This window comes from Octopus bimaculoides, chromosome 14, assembly GCF_001194135.2.
Source record: "Octopus bimaculoides isolate UCB-OBI-ISO-001 chromosome 14, ASM119413v2, whole genome shotgun sequence".
In the NCBI taxonomy this organism is placed as follows: domain Eukaryota; kingdom Metazoa; phylum Mollusca; class Cephalopoda; order Octopoda; family Octopodidae; genus Octopus; species Octopus bimaculoides.
In genome coordinates, this window is record NC_068994.1 from 60,097,935 (window position 1) to 60,110,421 (window position 12,487).

The 12,487-nt window shown below is 39.7% G+C and overlaps 1 protein-coding gene across 2 annotated transcripts in view; it reads right to left on the minus strand.

Moving 5' to 3' along the window:
• The window catches only part of LOC106880490 (protein hu-li tai shao), a 138,472-nt gene extending 126,506 nt beyond the window's left edge, over positions 1-11,966 (minus strand). The window contains exons 1-2 of one of the 2 annotated variants that reach the window (XM_014930438.2): positions 11,812-11,966; positions 1,247-1,267 (exon numbers count right to left, since the gene is read on the minus strand). The gene's annotated coding sequence lies outside the window, so the exon portion shown is untranslated. The remainder of the gene's footprint in view (positions 1-1,246; positions 1,268-11,811) is intronic. The other variant, XM_014930440.2, reaches the window with a different exon arrangement.
• Positions 11,967-12,487: the final 521 nt, after the last annotated feature.

Sequence of the window (12,487 nt, forward strand, 5' to 3'; positions counted from 1 at the left end):
GGGGGGGGGGGACGATGGGTGTTTATGTTCATATGTATTATTTAATTAGCAAAGCCTGGTTTTCTCTGGCCAAAGATTATAGACCAAACTGTGCAAACTAGAAAATGAGGGAAAAAAAGCTAATCGCAGAAGGACAAGTAATTTTTCACTGCAACAAAGTGAATGTGAGAGAGAGAGAAAGGGAGAGGAGACCAAGTAAAAATGCTACAGTTTCATGACATTCCACTATGAGCTCTCAACCTCAACACCATCCTTCTTCCATACATATTCTAATATTGGTATTGTCCTTAATGATTGTTACTAAGTCGAAAATCCACAACTGTTGGATACTCTCCCTCTCTCTCATATATATATATATATATATATATATATCATCATCATCATCGTTTAACGTCTGCTTTCCATGCTAGCATGGGTTGGACGATTTGACTGAGGACTGGTGAAACCGGATGGCAACACCAGGCTCCAATCTATTTTGGCAGAGTTTCTACAGCTGGATGCCTTTCCTATATATGACCCGATTCACAGAAAATTGGCACAAAAGACACGCTTGTTTGACATTGAGTCACTCACAGGTAACACATGATATCAGGGCATGGACACACACAAAAAATGGGCTTCTTTCAGTTTCTGACTACCATACCAACTCAAGGATTTAGTCCTTCAAAGGCTGTAGTAGAAGACGACACTTGCCCAAGGTGCCATGCAGTGGGATTGAACTAGAAACAACACAGCAAACTTCTCAACCACACAGCCATGCTTGTATGTGCAAACATACATTCACACGTTTGGACCCCAGTATATGTGAGCAGTGGGTCCCAATAAAAAACGATTTGGACAATGTGACCAATTCAACTCCTGCCAGCATCAGAAAATGGGCTTCATTCCATTTCTGTCAATTGAATCCACTCGCAAGGCTTTGGTCAACTTCTTGGGACTACAATGGAAGATACTAGCCTAAGGTAGCACACATCTATGTACATTTACACCCACACACACTGTCAAAAACGTGTGCATGTATTTGCATATATGCACACCACTAAATATCAAAGAAAGAAAAATTTTAATACGCAATGATGCAGTTGATTCTATGAAATGCTTAGGTTTAAATTTTTTCAACTATTTCCGTGAGTTCCACGGCAGCTGAAAGAAGTGATAAAGCCATACTAGAGTGATGAAATTGTGGATTTATCAAAATCAACATAAAAGTATATAAAAGAGTGAACCATGTTCATTTGATGCTTACCTAGAAAATCTTTAGAGAAATCTGAAATAGCAAGAGAAAAACAGCAACTTACTAAACAACCCAAGTTGTATAAACATTGATATATAGATAAGGGTATATTATTTGTACAGGTATTTCATAAAATCATTTGTATACAAGAAAAATAATACATTTAACTACAATAATAAATTCTGCATTTGGTCCTACCCAAACACAATGTGGAAATAATAAGTGTTTGATTTCTGATTTTGACCTGCAAATTCCAAACTTGCTATTTTTAGCTAAAACCTCTAAAATTAGAACTAAGATAGGGTAAAGTTGATATTGTGCACTACTCCAAGATTGCAACGAGTCAGAAAGCATTCTTTGAGGCAGATTCTCTACAGCTAGATGCCGTCTGGTTTCCAACCCTCCACCTGTTTTGAAACAAGACGTACTCCCAAAGATTGGAAACAAACAACACTGCTACTATGAAGGTGGTGATGCTGCTATCAAGACAAGGAGACACAAACACAAATAGATGTCATTCAGTTTCCACCCACCAAGTCCACTCATAAGGCATTGGTTAGGGTTAGGGAAGCAAACTTTTTATGTAGACAACCATGTCTACACCTATATGACATACATATATAGCCATACAGGTGCAGACATGACTATGTGGTACCTTGGACAAATGTCTTCTGCTCTTGACTAATTAAAGCCTTGAGAGTGGATTTGATAGGCGGAAACTGAAAGAAGCTGTCATATATGTGTGTGTGTGTGAATATATATATATATGTAGTCCTCAGTCAAATCGTCCAACCCGTGCTAGCATGGAAAGCGGACGTTAAACGATGATGATGATGTATGTGTATGTATAAGTATATACATATATGTGTGTGTGTATGTATCAGTATATACATATATGTGTGTGTGTATATATATATATATAAGTATATACATACATGTATGTGTATATATAAGTATATACATATATGTGTGTGTGTATATATATATATAAGTATATACATATATGTATGTGTATATATAAGTATATACATATATGTATGTGTATATATAAGTATATACATATATGTATGTGTATATATAAGTATATACATATATGTGTGTATATATAAGTATACACATAAATAATAATATATCTCATCTCAGCATTTAGAATCTGCTTTCCATACTGATAGGGGTTGGACACTTTGATAGGAGCCAGTAAAGCTGGAGAGTTGCATCAAGTTCCATTGTTGGTTTTGACAAGGTTTCTACAGCTGGATCTGCCCTTCCTAATGCCAACCACTTTACAAACTGTGGACTAGATGCTTTTTATGTGGTACCAGCGCAAGGTTGTTCTTTTTTTTTACACATACACACAGTTTATATATATATTAAATTAATAAAGTTAATGTCTTTTCAGAGTGACCAACTGTTTCACATCCACGAAGGCTGTAGCTTCGTGGACGACTCACCAAACTCTAGTCCAAAGACAAATTTAACTCTTTACTTCTGAGAGACAGAAATCTGTTCTGGTCAATTGATTGTCAAAGAATCAATATTCCAGCGTTAGTGAGGATATGTTATCTCCCCTAGACCAGCTAGAGAAGGTAACAAAAGATTTGATCATAAGGACTCATCCGGTCTTAGTCAGTGAAAGGGGAAATCCTATGCTTGCAGCAGGCAGTGCTTGAAATGGATGCATGGTGTGAAGGTTTCTCGGCATGTATTCAGTGAGCCAGGTTTTAAGATGTTTATGTATACCCTAGTTCACTTGGCTACGCAAAGCTTGCAGCGTATTGCTCCTGTTGATGTACAATCTTGGCTTTTCTAAGATCTTCCATTTGATATTGTATAGAGACCCTTCATCTTTGAGGAGCCACACATTGCTGGCCAGGGATGTGACACATCTCCTTTCCAGGACCCTGAAGGAGGACGTGTGGTTGTACAGGTGTCACTTGAACGCCATCCCAGCTGACCAGGTATGTCTGGTTTCTAGGCTTGGGTGTTGGCTGCATTCACATTACTAGTGTATCTTCAGTTGGCTCTGGACCTGGGGATGCTGTTGTTGCCACCAGTGATGTTGGAGCTGCCATTAGTGCTGTGGTTGTTGTCCCCAGCCAGAGAGTTGGCACTATGTGGGTGCCGTCGTTGGTAATGTTGGGTGTAGGGCCAGTAGCCTCGCTGGTGCTGCTGGCGTTGGTAAGGTCAGCTTCTCTGGCCATAGTGCATTGGTACCCACAGCGCTAACCTTACAGCCAGGAATGACCACCACAATGATGACAACAACCACAGTGGTGCTGCCAGAGCCACACATCGTAATGATAACAGCACTGATGGCAGCCCCCAACATCACTGGTGGTGCCAACCAAAGATACACCAGTAAACACCCAAGCCTGGAAATATATCAGGTCAGCTGGGATGGTGTTCAAGCACTCCAGCCAGGACAGCATTCAAGCCCACAGTCCTCCTTCAGGGTCCCAGAAAGACGATTCATCACATCCCTGGCCAGCCATGTGTGGCACCTCAAAGATGAAGGGACCCCATACAATATGAAGTAGATCTTAGAAAAGCTGGAACCTTACATCAATGGGAGTGCACACTGCAAGCTAGAATACTCAAAAACTCCCTAAAGCCTGAGTCACTGAATACTCACCAAGAAACCTTCTCAACATGCATCCCTTTCAAGCACTACCTGTTGCAAGCATATGGCTGTGTGGTTAAGAAGTTCCAGGAGAAAATAGTGAAGTAGGGATGAGTGTCAGTAATAATTGAGAAAGAGGGATACGGGCAGTGTTGGGAAAGGGTTTTGAAGTGTTGTGGGAAGAGGACAGTGAATAAAACAGAAGGAAAAGGTGGGAGTGGATGGGACAAGAACCTTCCAACCATTCCGCCACCCCTTGTTAGTGTACCCCAAGTCATCAGTTGTCATGGTTACTTGTGATTTCTATCTGGACATCAGTCTTCCTCATACACATGTATCTGTATAGGTCATATCTGTGTGTGTGTGCATGCAATAAGATCAGTGTTGCCATGTTTGCATAGATGAAAAGGGTTTCCTCCACCTCTGTGAGCGTGTGTGTCTCTCTCTCTCCAGCACTTCATCCTACATCTTCCATCCACTCCAGTTGATCAGTACTTCTTTATCCAGCCATCTTCATCCATAAGCATCACACACTCGTGCCAACAAAATCTACTTCTCTCTTGTCCACAGCATCTCATCCCTTACATGCCCAGGGCTTTTTTCTCATTCATGCACACTGACACTGCACATCCAACAGAGCACGTTCACTTCAGCTCATTGCAATCATAACCCATATTTCACTACAATGTTAAAATGGGTTGTTTGTACACCGGCATCATACAATCTGCTTTTCACTCACTGACGGAAACCTCTTGTCACAGAGGTAGTAATGCTCCCTTTGTCCAGCCCATTCTACTTCCACACCAAGAACTTCTTCTCTAACCCTAACAGATTCAGCTATAAGAAGGGGGTCATCATCAGCACGGACATCTAATTTTAAACTTTTCTGTTCTGGCTTAGAGATCTATGATGAAAAGAAAGAGATGGAGAACGCTAGTGAGCTCCTAGCCGCACACTAAATTCACAGCTGACTCTCCCACCTAGCTGACAGACAATATCTCTGCACATGGCTTATAAGCTGTCACAAGCCATTTACCAGCTTGCTTCCTCACTGACCTTCAGATCACAGAGCGACATCAAAAGCCTTCTCGAGGTGGAGTACAGTGATGTACTCTTAGTTAAGTACTTCTCTTGCAGGTGCCTCCTTCAGATGGCATCAGCAGTACTTCATCCTGGCACAAAACTCAATTGCACCTTGTCTCGGCTCTCTTCCTAATCAATTAAACTAGAACTCTTTGATACCCTTGTACTTACTCTCACTCTCTCGGGCAGCTCATTCATCTTTGTAACAGTTTGATGCAGCTATGCCAGTCACTGGATATGATGCCTTCCTGTTACAACCCGATTGACTATATGCATGACTAGTTTCTATCCTACAACACCAGATACTTTAAGCCTGTCAACAGTAATTCCTAGTGGACCAGGAGCTTTTTCTGACCATGCTACTGTCTACAAACGAGTGTATGTGTGTATTTATTATACACGCACACTACTTCCTTCTTTACAGACTACACCATTACTTTTGTTTTACCTTAGAAATGTAAAAATGTGAAGGTCTGTCCAACTGCAATATGACATTCAAATTCCATGCAGTTTCAAGTACCTATTGGTAGTTCACACATCCCTTCCTCACCACTGCTTAAACCCGTCGTTCTTCTGTATTTCCCCTAATTTACCCCATACACAAATATGCTACGAAAAATGGTAGTTTTGTATATATAACATTAATTTAAATCAATGTAAATCTACCAAAAAAAAAGTGCAAATAGTATAATTTCTTAGGCTAAAAATGAATTTTCTCACAGATTCACCCCAGGTTATAAACATTGTGGGTCTACAGCTAGCTAAATCCTTGCTGAGAAATAGAATGCATCTCATGCAGCAATTTCTGTATTTAGCAGTGAATATGGGGCGGCAAGCTGTGTCAACCATGTGCTTCTAAAGTATTACATTAACACACACACGCAGACATGTAATATCGGGAGCCATGTGTTTCCGTCGCCTAAACACACAGGTAAGTATGTCAATCCAAGGTTGAGCTGAAGATACGTTACATAAAAATATTCATTCACTATATGTTTGTTTGTTTTTTTATATATATTAATAATCGGCTAAAGTTACGGAGTGACTCAAGGCCCGAAAGTTTCGTGCGTTGGCACTTATCTTGTTTGCACCACGAAACCCATTTACTAATATCTATCTACATTCTCTCTCTCACACAACGACAAAGTGGAGCCAATACGTGTATCGACGATGAGTTTGGTGTTCCATCTGCAGTAGTCGTCGTCCGGTTGACACTCGTCGGCGAATCAACTTTGCTATAAAATCCGGTAATCCGTAAAAATTTAGCTAAAATCCCTCGTCCCAGCCACTCCTTCCTTAACTTCAAGATTTCAATGAATTAAGGTTTTTTTAACGAACTTATTTCGGATAAGAACATGTCAGACCCTGCTCAGTCGGCACTGCGACATAGTTTCAATTCGTAGCTAAAACTGATTTCCTTCATTGAATTATAAAATGCACGTCAGAACATTCCATTACCCTAAGTGCAACCAACTATTACGGTTTAAGGCCGCACCGCGAGCGAATGACTCAGTGTTTTCTGCTGCAGTGACGGCGACATATTTAATGTAATATCGGTTAGATGACTGGATTATCAAACAGAGGAGCAGCAACAGAGATAGAAACTATTTAAAATCATCGGCAGTAGTTGTAATAAATTCAAAATGACTTAATTAAAAGGTACTAAACTAATGGTGGGGAGGGTTACGAGGTTGAAAAAAAAAACAAATTGGAGAAATAAGTAAATTAGCTAAATAATATCCAGGGTGTTTTAAAACGTTTTAAAGATGGCAAGGGATTCTTGCTCAAACAATCATAACTGAAAATTATATTAGGAGGGGAAATAGAAAATTGTAACCTTCAGGCTTTAGATATATATTAATGACATTAGCAAAGTAACATAATTTCAACAGAGAATCGAAAGGTAAAATACGACTCCGATAGGATTTGAAATTAAAATTATGAAGGGCCGAAATGGCAGGTTTTTAAGGGAAACAATAATGAATCTGGATAAAAAGGAGATGAGTAAATTGAAACGACCGTGTTTGAACGACTTCATTAGGTATAGTAGTGAAAGGCAATCAGACCGCAATAAATTGGACTTGAAAAACAGAGGAAGACACCAAAGTTCGAATGGTGTAAGTTATGCAATTCAGCGCCAGGTAAAAAGTCAGGTGTACGTGAATAGATTATGATAAACTATAAATGTACAAGATAAGAGGGTCGAACAACATGAGTCAGTGAAGAGGTGAAAAACATATCTCTCTTTCCTTCGCACTCTCTCCATATATATATATTAAGCTGTAATGCTATAAAAATGACTGAAGGGCCGACATTTTGTTCGTTGCGATGTGTGTGTATTTAGGGGAAGACGACCAGCCAAGTGGCTAAAATTAAACCGTTATACCAACTGATATCATTGTCTGAGAGAGAGACAGAGCAACAATTGAGGTTGAAGTACCTTTGTCTCCGTATGGAAGAGAGTAGATATCAGTTCTATTAATGCGATAAGTTCCTTTTCACAGGACGAATTTAATTAATACTGTAACACCACCAAAAGCAAGAATTCTCTACCTGGATTCACCTTCCTATATACACTAATACTTGGGGGGGGGATGCTTAAATGTCAAATTCTTATTTCTCGTCTGCAATTGTGTAAGAATTAAATGAATGAGCGTGAGGGGGAGCTATGTTTTGTATTCAGTTTCTTGCCATCTCTTCACAGAATGTCATCCGAATTTCAGTGATGTCCAGTCGAAGGGAACCGCCAACAGCTTCAACCACACCAGTCCCGACTCAGTGGAGGACATTTAGTGAAATTCCTGTCGAGGTGAACATCTAAAGAGATCAACAGTTGATTGTGGCCACCATATCATTTCTCCCCCAAGTTCCAGTAATTTTGGCGAACATATGTAATGTCGACTAAACTAATTTCAGTGGTAAGTTCATTTATCTTTTCGAGGAAGATAAGTCATCTTCGGTCGAAATGAGGATTTATTTGGCCTGTAGGGTGGATTGCTCCCATAGCCTTCATTCAGAAACCGAGGATATCGACAAGGTCTGATGTTCTTAAATTAAAAATTGACGGCTGAAGAGGAAACCGGGAGGGGATTCTCGTATGACATACGACGATATGGGGAAGGACGGGAAATGTGCAATTCGTGTTTTATGCACACATGGTGTAAGATATCTTGATCGTCTATATTACATAAAACGAGCGGCAAAGATCCGGTTGACGACGACCAAGTTATAACAGAGATAGTACACTACAAAAGCAGCAGGTGAATAGAAAGTCTGAAGTGGAGGTGTAAGAAAATAAGCAATTAGGACACGTTTGTAGTCTAGGTCAACGTAGCCTTTGGTGGCTTTGGAGGAGTCGAGTGAACAACATTAGTAGGTTGGTGCACAGCCCAGGCTACCAGCTTCGCTATTTAATGATATATGAAAGCTAATATAAATGTCTCGTTATATCTATTTGTCTGAGATTTTTTTTTAATTCTCAAGACACAAATTACCGTTTAAAAGTACATACATTAGGTCGTCGGTGGAAATCTAAATTGATCTCAAAATATTGAAGATATTTTATCGATCTATCGAATGGTGACCAGCATCACGTTTGATATGAACAATTTCTCAAAGGTATTCGAATCTATGGCTAAATTCATGTCTACGATTAGGTAAAAATCATTTAGGAATACCTGAGCAGACAACAGATGAAAAGGGAGTTATGAAAAAGAATTTAAAGAATTAAAACAGAGAGGAGGGAAATATCGTAGAATGGTACAAGGTGAATATTATCATCATTACCTCTCACACCACAAAAAACAAAAAACCTATAAATGTCGTCAAGCTCAACAGAAGAATGGTATCTATTATAATAATAATTACAATAATAATGATTTCTTTATCATTTTATTAAATAATCTCCATGTCGCGCACATACTGTTGTGATGTATATATGCCTGTATATTTGTACCCCAGTGTCATTTCGATGGCATGAGCAGCTCTCTCTCTCTCTCAATAATGGGTTTCAAATTTTGCCACAAGGGCAGCCATTTTGGCGAGGAGATTAGGGGATCACATCGACCCCCAACGTTTCACAGGTACTAAATTTATCGACCCCCCGAAAGGTTGAAAGGCAAATAATAGGAGAGTAGAAGACAGTAGTAAGAGGATAGTTTAACCCCAGGTCAAAACTAAACCAGCAGGAGCTATGATCAATAACACTGAAACCGTAATCATCCTTTAGTTTATTCAGATATTACCTTTGAGGCTGTCCTCAAATCCTACCTTTACAGTAAGGTAAGATTTGAAAAAGATTTGGTTGCTATTTTTAGCAAGTTGGATGTCCCTGTAGAGACACTACAATTTTACTAATGTCTCGGGAATGTGAATCCTTCAGATAAATTATCCATTAACATTATCGGGGTCGTTGCATTAAATATTACAGGATATCTTTCGTTAATATTTCCCTGTTGTCAATCAAGACCCTCTTTAGATCTAGAATTTATAAATAAATTGTATTTTAATTCTTGAAGACTAAATAAAATATGCGAGACAAGAGGGGGGCGAGATGTTTCAATGGAATTTGGTGAGATTGTAAGTTGTGACAGATGGTTTTAAAGATGGTAAGGCTGAAGAGAGAGAGGGAAAGTGTCAACGAAGGATGGCAAGAATTTGGTGCAGCAGGAGGCAAAGTAAAGAGCAGCAATTTTTCTTCCTTCGTGCTCAGACTTCATCTCTCGGAGAAATGAAGACGGCATGTGTGTGTGTGTGTATATATATATATATATAGATAGATAGATAGATAGATGATATATATAAAACATGAATGTATGTATGAGAGAGGAGGGAGAAGAGGATGCAGACAGGTTGATAGTTATAGATAGCGGCCTCTATTATAAGACTGCTGGATTCATAAACTATTTATAGGAATCGATAGATGGATGGATGGACAGTGTATGTGTGTACCATAAAAAAAGAGTAAATTTCATATTTTAATATAGTGACTGCATACATATTTACACACACATACATATATGTACATACATACATACACACCGAACAGTGGGGGGGGGCATGCGCACGCATGTGTATATGAATCTACACACTGGAGTTAAGAGGGCGACGATGCGTGAAATAAGTATGTAGAGGTGTATATAGGGAAGGGGAAGGTAGTGCGATTAGTTAATGAACAACCGTGTGTCTACCTCCATCACATTTACATATATATATATATATATATATATACATATATACACATATATGTGGATATATATATTAGAAGGCAGATGTAGAGAGGTGTGTGTAATGGCGATAGAGTGGGACGTGGAAGAGGGTCGCCATGGAATGAATGTCGAGGGAGAGGCATGTCCTCCCACCAAATAAAGTTCAGTTTCAAAAAGGTCGCGACAGTTATGGGTTAATATCTTAATGAATCCTTATTTTCGCTTGCCGAATGAGCAGAGGCGATGGCCGGCCCCAGGAGGGCAGAAAAGGTGCAATTGTAGGTGGATGAGGTGAAGAAGTTTATGGCTTGAGAAGGGAATTTATAAAGTTTACAATTATGGATGGGTGGGGGAGAGTTTATAAAGGGAAAAGTTAGGGAAATGTAGGAAAACGATCAACCTGAGTCAGATTGCTGTGTTATGAAGGCAGCAGTTTTTGGCAGCGCAAGAATATGTTGAGATGGCAACAGGAGAGAATGAAGGGCATTTGAGGAATTGGTGGATTTAGAAAATAAGGGAAGTTTCTCAATCAGAACCGATTAAAATCGTTGAGAGGATTAATGGAACAATATGTAGAGTAAGAAACACCTGGTAAAAGAGAAAAGACGATAGGCAGACATAGAAAATATTTCTGTACAAGCTGCGGTATACATTAATATATTCAGAGAAAAAGCATAGAAAGCAATGAGTGAAGGTGTGAGTGAATGTCTGAGTGTGAGTGAAGATCGAAGAGTTGGGAGAAGATATAATACGTGTGTGTGTGTTAAACGGAATATGGAGAGCAGACAGAGGGGAAGTCTAGAAACCAACAGATGACAGCGGTTTTGAGAGGGTGGATAATGGTAGAAATCGGGTAGAAAGGTGAATAACACAAACGGGACCCTCCTTTATTTATACAATGTTATCCATATTCATTGCATTCGGTAAAGTTGTTTGATTATTGATGCCCTGCCCTGTTTGAGCGACCGAAGGGTTACAAGTGTCTATATGCATTATTTCGAAGTACATTAAGTATGTGTCAAATATATGTGTGTGTGTGTGAGTGTGTGCTCAGGCTTACCTTAGTGATTGAGGGAGATCGGAGATAAGAAAGTGAGAGAGAGAGAGGAGGAGGAGGGAGTTAAGGTGTTAGAGAGAAATGTATGAAAAAAGAGGGGGAACGGTATGAAAGTGAGAGGAAAAGGGAGAGACTAAGACAAGTGAGAGAGTGGAGTGATTGCGCAAAAAAGAAGCAGTGAGAAAGAGAGATGGGTGGAGTTGAAGGAAATCTAGGAAGAATGCTAGGATAAGGTTGAGAGGGGGATTAAGGAGAGAGGGTGTGTAGAGAAAGGCAGATAGATTTAAAGGAGGGAGGAAAGGAAAGTGATCGAAAGAGAGTGAGGAAAGGAATGCAAGGAGAATCAAGAGCAATGAGTGTAAGATTGCACTCTGAAAAAGGAAAAGACGAAGTAAAGTGAAATAAAACCATTTGAAGCAAAACTAAAGCAAAGAGATGAAATAAACTGCAAATCTTTTAACAATTTAGGAAAAATGCCTGAAAGCAATTTTCTTGTTTTTTTGTTTTCAAATAAGGGATCAACAAACGTGAAAAATACTAAGAAGTATCCGAGATGAGATTTTATGGTTTTAAAGCTGCATAAACCGGGAAAACCAAGAAGACGACTTACCAAGCAGTCTAACTGTTCCTTGGCCTGGCGCACACCACCGTATCCTCTAAAAAGTGGAGACACACACTCACTCCCTCACTGACAGCCGCCTAATGTGACCCACATCCAAAGTGCGGCGCCGGGCATACATTAACATATGCAAATGAAGCCATGGCGCCGCTCCTTGTCTTTCGCCACCATTGAGAGTGCTACAACTGCTGCTGCTGCTGTTGCTTCACTCGCCTAGCCGCCGCCCCACTATGCAAACGGAGGAGGCGGAGGTGGAGGCAGTTACACCCTCCCCGCTCTCTTTAAAGTTAACTTTACCTCTTCTTTGTCTGTACTTTCTCTTCCTCTCCCTCTTTTCCCTAGTCGTCTACAATACACTCCTCTCTCTCTCTCTCTTTCACATACTCTCCCCTCTTCCTCTATAACGCTAGTTTATAGCCTTATCTCTTTCTTTCTTTATCTCTCTCTTCTATTTTCTAAATTATTATAGATTTTCTCTTTTTATCCCAGTCTCCAGACATTGCTCTCTATATTTCTCCATGTTGTTTCTCTGTAGTTTTACTCTTCTTCCTTCTCTCTTTCTCTCCAACCAACTCCATTTTTCCTGTCTCGCTATTTCTCTCTCTCTCTCCCTATCTTTCTATTTATCTATCTATCTTTTTTCTACCCTATCATGCACTTTTTCTCT